We start from the raw sequence: 14,349 nt of genomic DNA on the forward strand, positions 1-14,349 counted from the left end.
ACAGAAGAGACTCCTCCAGCAGTGATACTACAGAAGAGACCCCTCCAGCAGTGATACTACAGAAGAGACTCCTCCAGCAGTGATACTACAGAAGAGACTCCTCCAGCAGTGATACTACAGAAGAGACCTCTCCAGCAGTGATACTACAGAAGAGACCCCTCCAGCAGTGATACTACAGAAGAGACTCCTCCAGCAGTGATACTACAGAAGAGACCCCTCCAGCAGTGATACTACAGAAGAGACCCCTCCAGCAGTGATACTACAGAAGAGACCCCTCCAGCAGTGATACTACAGAAGAGACTCCTCCAGCAGTGATACTACAGAAGAGACCCCTCCAGCAGTGATACTACAGAAGAGACCCCTCCAGCAGTGATACTACAGAAGAGACCCCTCCAGCAGTGATACTACAGAAGAGACCCCTCCAGCAGTAATACTACAGAAGAGACTCCTCCAGCAGTGATACTACAGAAGAAACCCCTCCAGCAGTGATACTACAGAAGAGACCCCTCCAGCAGTGATACTACAGAAGAAACCCCTCCAGCAGTGATACTACAGAAGAGACCCCTCCAGCTGTGATACTACAGAAGAGACTCTCCCACAGTGATACTACAGAAGAGACTCCTCCAGCAGTGATACTACAGAAGAGACTCCTCCATCAGTGATACTACAGAAGAGACCCCTCCAGCTGTGATACTACAGAAGAGACCCCTCCAGCTGTGATACTACAGAAGAGACTCCTCCAGCAGTGATACTACAGAAGAGACTCCTCCAGCAGTGATACTACAGAAGAGACCCCCTCCCACAGTGATACTACAGAAGAGACTCCTCCAGCAGTGATACTACAGAAGAGACTCCTCCAGCAGTGATACTACAGAAGAGACCCCCTCCCACAGTGATACTACAGAAGAGACTCCTCCACCAGTGATACTACAGAAGAGACCCCCTCCCACAGTGATACTACAGAAGAGACTCCTCCAGCAGTGATACTCCAGAAGAGACCCCTCCAGCAGTGATACTACAGAAGAGACTCCTCCAGCAGTGATACTACAGAAGAGACCCCTCCAGCAGTGATACTACAGAAGAGACTCCTCCAGCAGTGATACTACAGAAGAGACTCCTCCAGCAGTGATACTACAGAAGAGACCCCTCCAGCAGTGATACTACAGAAGAGACCCCCTCCCACAGTGATACTACAGAAGAGACTCCTCCAGCAGTGATACTACAGAAGAGACCCCCTCCCACAGTGATACTACAGAAGAGACTCCTCCAGCAGTGATACTACAGAAGAGACTCCTCCAGCAGTGATACTACAGAAGAGACCCCTCCAGCAGTGATACTATAGAAGAGACTCCTCCAGCAGTGATACTACAGAAGAGACCCCTCCAGCAGTGATACTACAGAAGAGACTCCTCCAGCAGTGATACTACAGAAGAGACTCCTCCAGCAGTGATACTACAGAAGAGACCTCTCCAGCAGTGATACTACAGAAGAGACCCCTCCAGCAGTGATACTACAGAAGAGACTCCTCCAGCAGTGATACTACAGAAGAGACCCCTCCAGCAGTGATACTACAGAAGAGACCCCTCCAGCATTGATACTACAGAAGAGACCCCTCCAGCAGTGATACTACAGAAGAGACCCCTCCAGCAGTGATACTACAGGAGAGACCCCTCCAGCAGTGATACTACAGAAGAGACCCCCTCCCACAGTGATACTACAGAAGAGACTCCTCCAGCAGTGATACTACAGAAGAGACCCCTCCAGCAGTGATACTACAGAAGAGACTCCTCCAGCAGTGATACTACAGAAGAGACCCCTCCAGCAGTGATACTACAGAAGAGACTCCTCCAGCAGTGATACTACAGAAGAGACTCCTCCAGCAGTGATACTACAGAAGAGACCTCTCCAGCAGTGATACTACAGAAGAGACCCCTCCAGCAGTGATACTACAGAAGAGACTCCTCCAGCAGTGATACTACAGAAGAGACTCCTCCAGCAGTGATACTACAGAAGAGACCCCTCCAGCAGTGATACTACAGAAGAGACTCCTCCAGCAGTGATACTACAGAAGAGACCCCCTCCCACAGTGATACTACAGAAGAGACTCCTCCACCAGTGATACTACAGAAGAGACCCCCTCCCACAGTGATACTACAGAAGAGACTCCTCCAGCAGTGATACTCCAGAAGAGACCCCTCCAGCAGTGATACTACAGAAGAGACTCCTCCAGCAGTGATACTACAGAAGAGACCCCTCCAGCAGTGATACTACAGAAGAGACTCCTCCAGCAGTGATACTACAGAAGAGACTCCTCCAGCAGTGATACTACAGAAGAGACCCCTCCAGCAGTGATACTACAGAAGAGACCCCCTCCCACAGTGATACTACAGAAGAGACTCCTCCAGCAGTGATACTACAGAAGAGACCCCCTCCCACAGTGATACTACAGAAGAGACTCCTCCAGCAGTGATACTACAGAAGAGACTCCTCCAGCAGTGATACTACAGAAGAGACCCCTCCAGCAGTGATACTATAGAAGAGACTCCTCCAGCAGTGATACTACAGAAGAGACCCCTCCAGCAGTGATACTACAGAAGAGACTCCTCCAGCAGTGATACTACAGAAGAGACTCCTCCAGCAGTGATACTACAGAAGAGACCCCTCCAGCAGTGATACTACAGAAGAGACCCCTCCAGCAGTGATACTACAGAAGAGACCCCTCCAGCAGTGATACTACAGAAGAGACCCCTCCAGCAGTGATACTACAGAAGAGACCCCTCCAGCAGTGATACTACAGAAGAGACCCCTCCAGCAGTGATACTACAGAAGAAACCCCTCCAGCAGTGATACTACAGAAGAGACCCCTCCAGCAGTGATACTACAGAAGAAACCCCTCCAGCAGTGATACTACAGAAGAGACCCCTCCAGCTGTGATACTACAGAAGAGACTCTCCCACAGTGATACTACAGAAGAGACTCCTCCAGCAGTGATACTACAGAAGAGACTCCTCCAGCAGTGATACTACAGAAGAGACCCCTCCAGCAGTGATACTACAGAAGAGACTCCTCCAGCAGTGATACTACAGAAGAGACCCCTCCAGCAGTGATACTACAGAAGAGACTCCTCCAGCAGTGATACTACAGAAGAGACCCCTCCAGCAGTGATACTACAGAAGAGACTCCTCCAGCAGTGATACTACAGAAGAGACTCCTCCAGCAGTGATACTACAGAAGAGACTCCTCCAGCAGTGATACTACAGAAGAGACCCCCTCCCACAGTGATACTACAGAAGAGACTCCTCCAGCAGTGATACTACAGAAGAGACTCCTCCAGCAGTGATACTACAGAAGAGACCCCTCCAGCAGTGATACTACAGAAGAGACTCCTCCAGCAGTGATACTACAGAAGAGACCCCTCCAGCAGTGATACTACAGAAGAGACCCCTCCAGCAGTGATACTACAGAAGAGACCCCTCCAGCAGTGATACTACAGAAGAGACCCCTCCAGCAGTGATACTACAGAAGAGACCCCTCCAGCAGTGATACTACAGAAGAGACCCCTCCAGCAGTGATACTACAGAAGAGACCCCTCCAGCAGTGATACTACAGAAGAGACCCCTCCAGCAGTGATACTACAGAAGAGACCCCTCCAGCCGTGATACTACAGAAGAGACCCCTCCAGAAGTGATACTACAGAAGAGACCCCTCCAGCAGTGATACTACAGAAGAGACTCCTCCAGCAGTGATACTACAGAAGAGACCCCTCCAGCAGTGATACTACAGAAGAGACTCCTCCAGCAGTAATTTAATGTTTCCTGAAACTGGAAAGAGGAACTTTGGGGTTCCAGGCCTCCTGACCTCCAGTCCCCACTCCCAGTGAAGCTGCTGATTTTACAATTAAATCTGATTTCCTAAAATGTGCAGATTTCAAAACGATGAAGTTCCGCCCTCCCCCCAACTTCAGAGGAAACATTACTTTGTGGCTGTGCAGCCTCAGCTTAGCTTGGGGGGTAGGGATGAGACAGGCAGCTAATGATGGGCTGCTAAGGGAGCGTCTCCAAAGAGCCGGCTCCTAAACATAAGGAAAGTCTTATAAGAGATGTGTCACTTCCCTGCACCCAGCACAGAGTCTCTTCCTACTAAGGCAAAGAAAAGAGGTTGGGTTAAAAAATGAAAACTTACATTAATAATGCATTTTCCCAGTCAGGATGAAATTATACAGATGTGAATTTTTTTTTGAATATTTGGAGAAAGGAGTTCAGGGGCATCAGTCTCAGGATCAGCATGGGGGCAAGTTTTAGGGTTTAGAGAACAGGAGGAACAGCCGGGAGGCAAGACTTTATCCAATGCCTAAACATATATTATTTGAATACTTTATATGTACATCTAGTTGCTGTGAGAGTGACCAGCTTCTCTGGTGCCCTCTACACAGTCTGTGCTACTGCCTTCTTAGTATTTGCAATAACAACTGCAGGGCTGGAAGTTGGACAAGCCTAAATAATTACATTAATTTGTCCTCAAAAATTGGGAGCCAGGTTTCCTGCATTTCCAGAGGCACCAAAGCCCCTTTTTCTATCACTGTGACCCTGGCAGCAAAATGCCATTGAAATATATAAAGGGAAGGAGTTATGAGATGAACAAGCCAAGGAAAAGCAACAGTGGAATCTGTGGTTGTTGGAGACCACAAATCAATGGCCACAGAATTACTTTCACATTGCCAGGACTCCAGCGTCGTATTGGGGGTCCACACCCCAGCCACAACCCCCCTCCACAATCCTGTGCAAAGTCAGGGGTCAGTGCCCAGGGTTTCAGACCTAGGGAGCAGGTCAAGGTCGTGGGACCTACTAAGTGTTTTCCTGCCGGCCCAGTCCGACCCTGCAGGACAGATACAACAGATATGGGAGGTCCTTCACTTGGAGGCCACTTGAAGGCTTTTGAGCAGCACAGGGCCAAGGAACTTTGGCACAACACCATTAGCCACCATCTGGCAGGGTCACACAGTTGGCAGCTTCTTGACCTATGTATGGTGCCCACTGATAGGGCAGCTGGACTGATATCTGCCCAATGATTGGCCAGATATCAAATGGGCAGATTTTAAAACCTGACAGATGGGGAATGATTTGGCATTTTGCTGTGGTCCGTGTTCAACAGTTAGGCCCCATTGTATGATCCAGTCGTTGATCCCAGGCAGGGCTGGAACTAAGAGTTGGCAGAAGAGACATGTGCCTTGAATACAACAGTGGCTGCTAAGCATGTACTTCTTCTGTCTGTCTAACCCTAACCCATGCCCTTGTCCCCCCACCAGCCACACATCACTTAATCACATGTGAGTTGGCCGGCCATGTTGCCCTGGGTGCCCTGTAGCCTGGCCCAGTACTAGTCCCAGATCAGCCTGGTTTAGCCCAGTGTGTGGGTGGTTACATTTGGCACCAGATCTGCTTGTACGGAGACTTCACCTATTGAGTGGATCTGGTAGTAAAGTCACTTTGTTTCCAATGGATGTGGTGTCTTTCCCGTAGCTTATAACCCTATGGTTCTGCTCTTGTACCTCGTCCAAGGTATAATCAATATAAATGTGCTGAGTGGAACCGACCAGGTTGAAGCAGTGCTTTGCTGCCAAATTTCCTTTATTTGACACTAAATGTTTCGAGCCAAAGTGCCCTTTATCAAGTGTCATCTGGTGGATCTGGTCGTGGATGGACAGCTTTAGTGATGCACTGGAAGGGTGAAGAGAGACAAGGAGCTGTTTCACTGGATTTAGACAATTAAACGGCATTTTCTGCAATTTCAAAACCCTTTACTTCTTTCAAAATTAGTTGTACCCGAGGCAGGTTCCTGTGTTGCCCACCCCTCATTCTGGCCCTGCCTTTGGACAATAGGACATAAACAGGGGCGTAACTACAGAGGAAGCAGACCCAGCGGCTGCAGGGGGGCCCAGGAGGTATAGGGGCCCCATGAGGCCCTAATTTATATAAAATTCCAATAAATACTGGTAAAACAGGTCAACCTCTAGACATTTTGGGGGCTTGAAAAATAATTTGCTGTGGGGCCCAGTAATATCTAGTTATGCCACTGGACATAAGTCTTGACTCAGTATTCGTTCCTGAGCTTGAGGCCGAACATACACCCCCCCCCCCAGTGTATTTTTATGACTCCCCTGCTCAAGGGTTCCAGTGATGTCACTGTATGACATCATCAGTTTAATATACAAATATGTGGTTTATCTCATAATTAGCCGGTCCCATGGAAACAGCGTGGCAGCACTAAATTAAAGGATGAAACAAATCATTGGCTCACAAAAGAAATCCATATTTTTTTCTAATTATAAAAAGCAAGGTGGAGGCTCTTACTGACATTGATTAGAAAAGTCCCATTGGCAAGTGAAGCTGAATAATACCTTGAAAAACTAATATTATATACAGTGAAACCTCAATTTTACATCCCCTGATTTAAAGTTTTCCCTCATTTTACATTGTTATTCTGTGGTTCCACCTATATATTATGCTTAAAACATTTCCCTGATTTTACATTTTCCTGGATTTTACACCATTTTTTTTCTGGTCCCCTGAAAAATGTAAAATGGGGGTTCTACTGTACTATTTATAGGGGGCTGATAACTACTTGCCATTAAAAATGCATGCGGTGGATGGTGTATTTAAACAGCTGAACATCATCATTAGATTTTCATTGCACAGAGGTAATGGTCACAATCAGAGATTAATAGAGTGTCCAATGAGCAGATATTGTCAGTACAGGTATAGGATCCCTTATCCGGAAACCCGATATCCAGAAAGCTCCGAATTACGGAATGGCTGTCTCCCATAGACTCCATTTTATCCAAATAATCCAAATTTTAAAAATGATTTCCTTTTTCTCTGTAATAATAAAACAGTCGCTTGTACTTGATCCCAACTAAGATATAATTAATCCTTATTGGAAGCAAAACAAGCCTATTGGGTTTATTTAATGTTTAAATGAATTTCCAGTAGATTTAAGGCATGAAGACCCAAATGAAGGCCCAGGTCCCGAGCATTCTGGATAACAGGTCCCATACCTGTACATGAATTATTGTATTTATAGTTATACACTAGGTGGCGCTCTAGCAGCCTGCAATTTTATATTATAGGGAAAAAACGGTTTCCAGATCCGAAGTTAATTTAGTTCAGTTTGAGTCCAAAGTCCATACCTGGATCCTTTTATAAACTGTCCAATAAGCACCGAGCCATACTGGAATCAAGAAACTGCCATTGAGCCCCATCCAGGACTCACACCGATAGTTCTGCTCTATTCTGGGGGCCCAGTCTGCTCAACAGGACTAAATACTGGACAAAAAGAGTTAAATTATCTCATGTTCCCCCACGAGGAGATCAGTGCTGAGTGCAATCCAATATTCTGTTTAGGAATACAATTAGAAACCTTTCTCACATCTTTCCTAAGCAGAAGAACATCAACTTCCTTGACTGGTCAGACTGGTGGGAAAACACAATTCATTCATATTAACACTACATGTATCCCTTAATATCTTGGAATAGAAAGAAAATAAATAATGAATGCAAACAACAAAAGTGCTTATAATAGCCCCCTCATTAATTTTACATTCACTTATTTTAAAGGTTTACTTATCCTTTAAGGGTAGAACTACACGGACGTTTTCGGCGCAATCTGACACGCTGCAACAAAACGCATGCGACAAAAATAAGGTAAGTAAATGCATTGTCGGATGAAGTCGCAGCGTTGATCCGACCCGACACGACTGTCAGATGCAGACGCAGCCAATGTCCATATTACACTGGAGGTGCCACCGACTGGATCAGAGCCAGAGCTGCTGAGTTACACCAAGTTGCCAGTGAAATGAATACCCAGTAAATACCCAACAGTGACCTTGCCAAGTACATTCCTGCCCATCGCCCTAGGACTGATTAACTCTTTGCCTCCTGCAGCGTCACCTCTCCCTCCCCCCCACCAACCCTGCAAATAGCACCTCTGACCTTCTGTACAGGTGGGACATCGAAAGAGTCTAATTTGGGTATAATTAAAGGGAATATATATCCAAAAATAATTGTAATTCTCAGCAACTTTCCAATACACATTTTTTTTATCTATTAGGCAAAACTTTAATTTGGGTTTAACTCCCCTTTAACCATTAGCAGAAACTCCTATTTCTACCTTTATATTTATGCTTTAATTGTAGATATTTCATGCACTGCTCTGCACTCAACCCATTATCAATATATTTAAGACAGAGACATTTTGTGCTACTGCTACTGAAAATGCCTTACCCTTTAAACAAAACAGGGATTGTTTGTCATAATGGGTTGAGTGCAGAGGACTCTTGTATGTGACTATATGTATTTTGTGGTCACAGCCTCATTGCACCCCCGCCTAATGGTTTTAAAAACTAGTGGTGAGCACAACTTTCCCTTGTTTGTTATAGTTATACAGGAGCAGTGACCAGCTCCATGTTGTAGCTCCCACCTATAGTCAGGTGATCCCACTGGTGTCTAATAAAAGGGCAGCCAAGTTTGGGAGTTTTACTTTGAAAGCAGCAAGTAAGTTGCAGGTAAAACCAAGTCCCTTTGTAAAATGTATAATGAAGCAATAGAATTCTTAATGAATCAGATGAAAATTAAGTGTAGGACTGGCCAGATATGGGATGACTGTGACATAGTTGTTCAGCTTAAATATATTGCAATATATGGACAAACAATACCTGTTTTGTTTAAAGGGTAAGGCATTTTCAGTAGCAGTAGCACAAAATGTCTCTGTCTTAAATATATTGATAATGGGTTGAGTGCAGAGGACTCTTGTATTTGTCTATATGTATTTTGTGGTCACAGCCTCATTGCACCCCCGCCTAATGGTTTTTAAAAATTAGTGGTGAGCACAACTTTCCCTTGTTTGTTATATTTCATGCACTGCCACTTTAAATGTAATTATCTAGGCACTATCACTTTAAGTGATCCCCCCATAATGCCATGTGTATCTCGGCCTAAAAATAGGATCACAAGCTATGGGCTTTGAACGCTTGATAAAGGGCATTGACCTGAAACCTGAATAAATTTACTGCAGTTAATCTACTGACAGTAATTCTGCCTTTCTATTGGAATTTCTGCCGAGTCTCACATAGAAATAATAGGGGATTCAGTAGAGGCAGTTGCCCTGCCATTAGGCAATAGAGACTCACTTATTTGCCCATTGCCTGCCCTGTAGGGGGGAGTTCTCTGCCAATTACGTAGAATGGGATTTCCGTTCACAGAAAAAAAGCTTATCTAAATAGGCCATGCCCCCAATTCTCCCAGGTCACACTCATTATCCTTAATCATGCCTTAGATCAGCCCCAAACCCCATCCATTCGCCAACAAGCTCCGCCTTTTTTTAGGACCTGCAATACCTGACTGGTCCAGGGAACGGCCACACTCACCAACTCACTGAATACCTATAACATACACCTGTTGCCTGGCCGCCCCCATGGACTTACATCAGTTCTATTCACTTAAAGGAGAAGGAAAGCTATGGAGGCATTTTATTGGCAATAGATTAGCTGCAATAGTGCAAGCTATAACACTATATTTATTCTACAGAATGGTTTACCATACCTGATTAAACAGCTCTAGAAGCTCTCTGTTTGTTTAGGATAGCAGCTGCCATATTAGCTTGGTGTGAGATCACTTCCTGACTGAGTCTCTCCCTGCTCACTCATAGCTCTGGGCTCAGATTACAGCAGGGAGGGGAGGAGGGAGAGAGGAGCAAACTGAGCATGCTCAAGCCCTAGCCCTGGAGGTTTAAGCTGAAAACAGGAAGTCTGATACAGAAGCCCATGAGTACACAATAGAAGGAAAGAAATGTGCTGTTTCTTTTGACAGAGGACTCAGAGCAGCATTACTTTGAGGGTTTACTGGTGTATTTATATAGACCTTTCTGATAAAGCTTACCTACTTTTAACCTTTCCTTCTCCTTTAATCACATACCTTACTGGGGTAACTTCTTTAAGCCACAGGTTCATTCAGACTTTAGGGGTTCCTATGAGTAAACAGGCCACCCACAAAATGGAGTGATTTATTTTTACCTGCCCTTTCCTTTTAAGTAGGATCAAGTTCTGTAGCCGCTGTGTGTTAAATACCACTGAGATGTTTGCTCAATAAAGTCATTTTCATTAAATAAATACATTTTTATAATTTATACATAATGCAATCTCAGTACATCGACATATTTACATATTTACTTATTTACATATTTACATATTTGATATTGCTGAGATTTTAGCCATCGACATGTAACAAGGTTGGACCAGGCCACGAGACACCTGACCCAGACCCCACACCTCTTGTGCTGTCCTCTGACCTCCCCCTGGCCCCCGATCATGAAGATCAAAAAGTTTAAAACAGAGGTCTGCAAGTGACAAGTACTGGTATGGGACCTGTTATCCAGAATGCTCGGGACCTGGGGATTTCCGGATAACGAATCTTTCTGCAATCAAGTACAAGCGACTGTTTTATTATTACACAGAAAAAGGAAAATCAATTTTAAAGGAGACATTATGTGTAAAACAAAGAATGTGAGTTATACTCATTTAGATATATAAGAATGGTGCTTAAAAAAGTAGCGTTTCTGCAAAAACCCTAATAATGCCTCCCTTCCACTTCCTGCTCCCTGAATTCCCTTCCACTTCCTGCTCCCTGAATTCCCTTCCACTTCCTGCTCCCTGAATTCCCAGGCTGTGCTCTCAGCTCACTGCACTGTAGGACAGGAACCAATCAGCAGCTAGCAGGACCTGATAGGGAACTGAAGCCTGTCTGTGCTTGTGTGACTGCAGGGCTGTGATTGGCTGTCCCCCTCCTACTGTGCTTCTGGCAGGGACCGTTAGGACACACCCACCCCTCATTTGAAACACAGACAGGGACCAGAGAACATCTATAGGGAGCTCCAATAAAGATAATATTAATATTTAGCACCATGTAAAAGCAACACCATATATTACTTATAATTGCCTACACAATTAGGGTTTTTTCATTTATCCTACATGTCTCCTTTAAAAATATGGATAAAATGGAGTCTATGGGAGACGCCCATTCCCTAATTCAGAGCTTTCTGGATAACAGGTTTCCAGGTAACGGATCTCACACCTGTACTGGATATGAGTAGCTGGCATGTTACATCAAACTGATCATTCCAGCGTCCTTCATTCCTTATGGATCAACAGTTATTAGTGTCTTAGTCTTAAATGTAAATCAGTACAAGGCTTGTTGGGCCCCTCCACCTGCCCTTAGAATAAACCATTGGGCTGCTTATTTCTCAAGCAAATTCCATGTTCATCATAATGTAATTTAAAATAAGAAACAGTCATGATTTTGCAAACATAAATGGACAAAAAAAAAAAAGAAAACATCAATATCCTAAATAAAAAAAATAATCCTTACAACTGTCCAAATATTTACCCTTTAATTATGAAAAAGCAATTAATGAATATGAAATCTTAGTCTCATGGTGTTGCATTAAACACCAAGCGCACAATACTGCTCCTCTTAAAGGGATGGTTCACCTTTGAGTCAACTATTATTATGTTATAGAATGGCTAATTCTAAGCAACTTTTCAATTGGTCTTCAGTTTTTATAGTTTTTTAATTATTTGCCTTCTTCTGACTCTTTCCAGCTTTCAAATGGGGGTCACTGACCCCATCTAAAAAACAAATGCTCTGTAAGGTTACAAATGTATTGTTATTGCTACTTTTTATTCCTCCTCTTTCTATTCATGCCTCTCCTTTTCATATTCCAGTCTCTTATTTAAATCGGTGCATGGTTGCTAGGGGAATTTGGACCATAGCAACCAGAGCAGAAATTGCAAACTGGAGAGCTGCTGAATAAAAAGCTACATAAGTCAAAAACCACAAATAATAAAAAATGAAAACCAATTGCAAATTGTCTCAGAATATCCCTCTCTACATCATACTAACAGTTAACACAAAGGTAACCCATCCCTTTAAAGGGGTGGTTCACCTTTAAGAGTATGTTATAGAATGGCTACTTCTAAGCATCTTTTCAATTGGTCTTCAATTTTTATATATTTGAATTATTTGCCTTCTTTTTCAGGATGTGTTCCAGCTTTCAAACAGGGGTCACTGACCCCATCTAAAAAACAAATACTCTGTAAGGCTACAAATGTATTGTTATTGCTACTTTTTATTACTCCTCTTTCTATTCAGTCCTCTCCTATTCATATTCCAGTCTCTTATTCATCATCATACTAAATCGTGATACTAAAAGTTAAAGTTAATAAAGGTGAACTAGTGCCCTAGTCATTGCCAGCAATGTCTGTCCACTTAATGCCACCAAGCAGAGGGGGAGGGTAAAGGGAGAGTAGGACCCTCAGATTAAGGATTCGATATAGACAATTAGATTGGCTGATTCTGTGCCTCAGAGTTCTGTCCATTTCTGATGAACATGCGCCATCTAGTGGTTGGAAAGAATGTTATAAATTGAATTATTTTGGGAAGAGTAAATAATAAATATGAAAGTTTGTGATTTATTTACTACACGGTCTTTCTTGCCCTCCCCAGTGGGGAAACTACTAATTAATTCCAGCATTGATGCTGAATATGTCCAGGTCTCATGGAGAAGTCACATTTGAGACACTTGTTACACTAGGGGACCCAGTGGGGAACACTATGAAATGACAAATGAGCTCCCCAGACTGGCCTATAGAATCAGCATCACTGGATTACACTCCTGTATGTGTCTGTGTACTCATTTTATAGTCAGGTTTTTAAATGCTGTCTCTACATCATGTTAAAAGGGGGATTTAAAGGGATCCTGTCATCGGAAAACATGTTTTTTTCAAAACACATCAGTTAATAGTGTTACTCCAGCAGAATTCTGCACTGAAATCCATTTCTCAAAAGAGCAAACAGATTTTTTTTTAATTTTGAAATCTGACATGGGGCTAGACATTTTGTCAATTTCCCAGCTGCCCCCAAAATTTTCGGAGCCCCCCCCGCCTCCAAGCCCCACCCAGATCCCACCCACTCCACCATAGAAAGGCCACACAGACATCAGCGTTAAAAACGGTAAACACAAATATGTGATCAGGACCCTCTTATAACTTAAAAAAACATTGGTGGCCAGGGTCACACATTAACGTTTTTAAAAAAAATATTGGCGCCAGGGCCCCCCTACAAATTGAAAAAAAATCAGTAGTGGTCAGGGCCCCCTATAAGTTAAAAAAAAACATTGACACCAGGGCCCCCATAAAAGTTTTTTTTTAAAAAATAAACATTGGTGGTCAGGCCCCTCCTATAAGTTAAAAAAATCATTGGTGGGCAGGGTCCCCCTATAAATTAAAAAAAAAAAAACAGTGGCATCAGGGCCCCCAATAAAAATTTTTAAAGTTTTAAAAATTTGGTGTGATCATGTTTGGTGGCACCTTTTGCCCATTGAGTAAAGCAGCCCTGACTACTCACTACTTATGTTCTTTTTTCTCTCACCTCTTTAATCATCTCTCCAAGACTTCAGTGTTCCTTTCTTTGATATTTGTTGAAGCTGTGGACCCCCTCTTTTCAGGGCAGTACCCTAAATATTACAGCATAATTAATTACAAGCGAGTGCTTGTCTGAGCACTTTTGCACTTTCCATCGTTCCTGTCACACTGAGCAATAGAACTGATCAGGGCAACCTCAAGAGATGCTTCCTGCTTCAGTAAAATACACATTTGCAATTTGCTCTGGGGCCTCATCTGGGTCAACACTAAGATAAAATATGAGCAGCCAGAATGACGAAACAGAGCCACAGGCCATACAAAGGCTGGATGCTCCCCGCAGGCTGCCATGTTGGATTGGTTCATTATTGGATCATCTCAAGAACAGAAGAATGAGATAAAACATAATGCAGAGGTTTTCAGACTTTTTGGTGAAAGCCCCGTTTTGGATCAAGACCCCATGGCTTCTAACAATGTTGCAGACACTAATATATCTGTTTATTTGCAGTTCCACAAATAACAAGGGCATCATATATGTGTTGCCTACAAATCTTACAAATCTTGACCCTACATCTGGGCTTATGTCACTGCTGTAATGTCTTCAGTTCAAGAGAACCAGGTGTGTTACAATCTAATCTTATTAACAACATTTATTACAGTAATATCTCTGGAATCAGATGTCGGACTAAACCAACTCAGGAACCGGTTCCAATACCACCCGAGGAACCATAGTAACACATCATACCAGAAACCATTTGTGAAATAATCTCATGACCCAAGTATCTAACCAACCATGCAGGTCCGGACTGAGAATTAAAATAGGCCCTGGCATTTCAGGTACACAGAGGCCCAAACAGCCCCCACCAGCCCACTAAATACTG

This window comes from Xenopus laevis, chromosome 5L (genome assembly GCF_017654675.1).
Source record: "Xenopus laevis strain J_2021 chromosome 5L, Xenopus_laevis_v10.1, whole genome shotgun sequence".
Lineage (NCBI taxonomy): Eukaryota > Metazoa > Chordata > Amphibia > Anura > Pipidae > Xenopus > Xenopus laevis.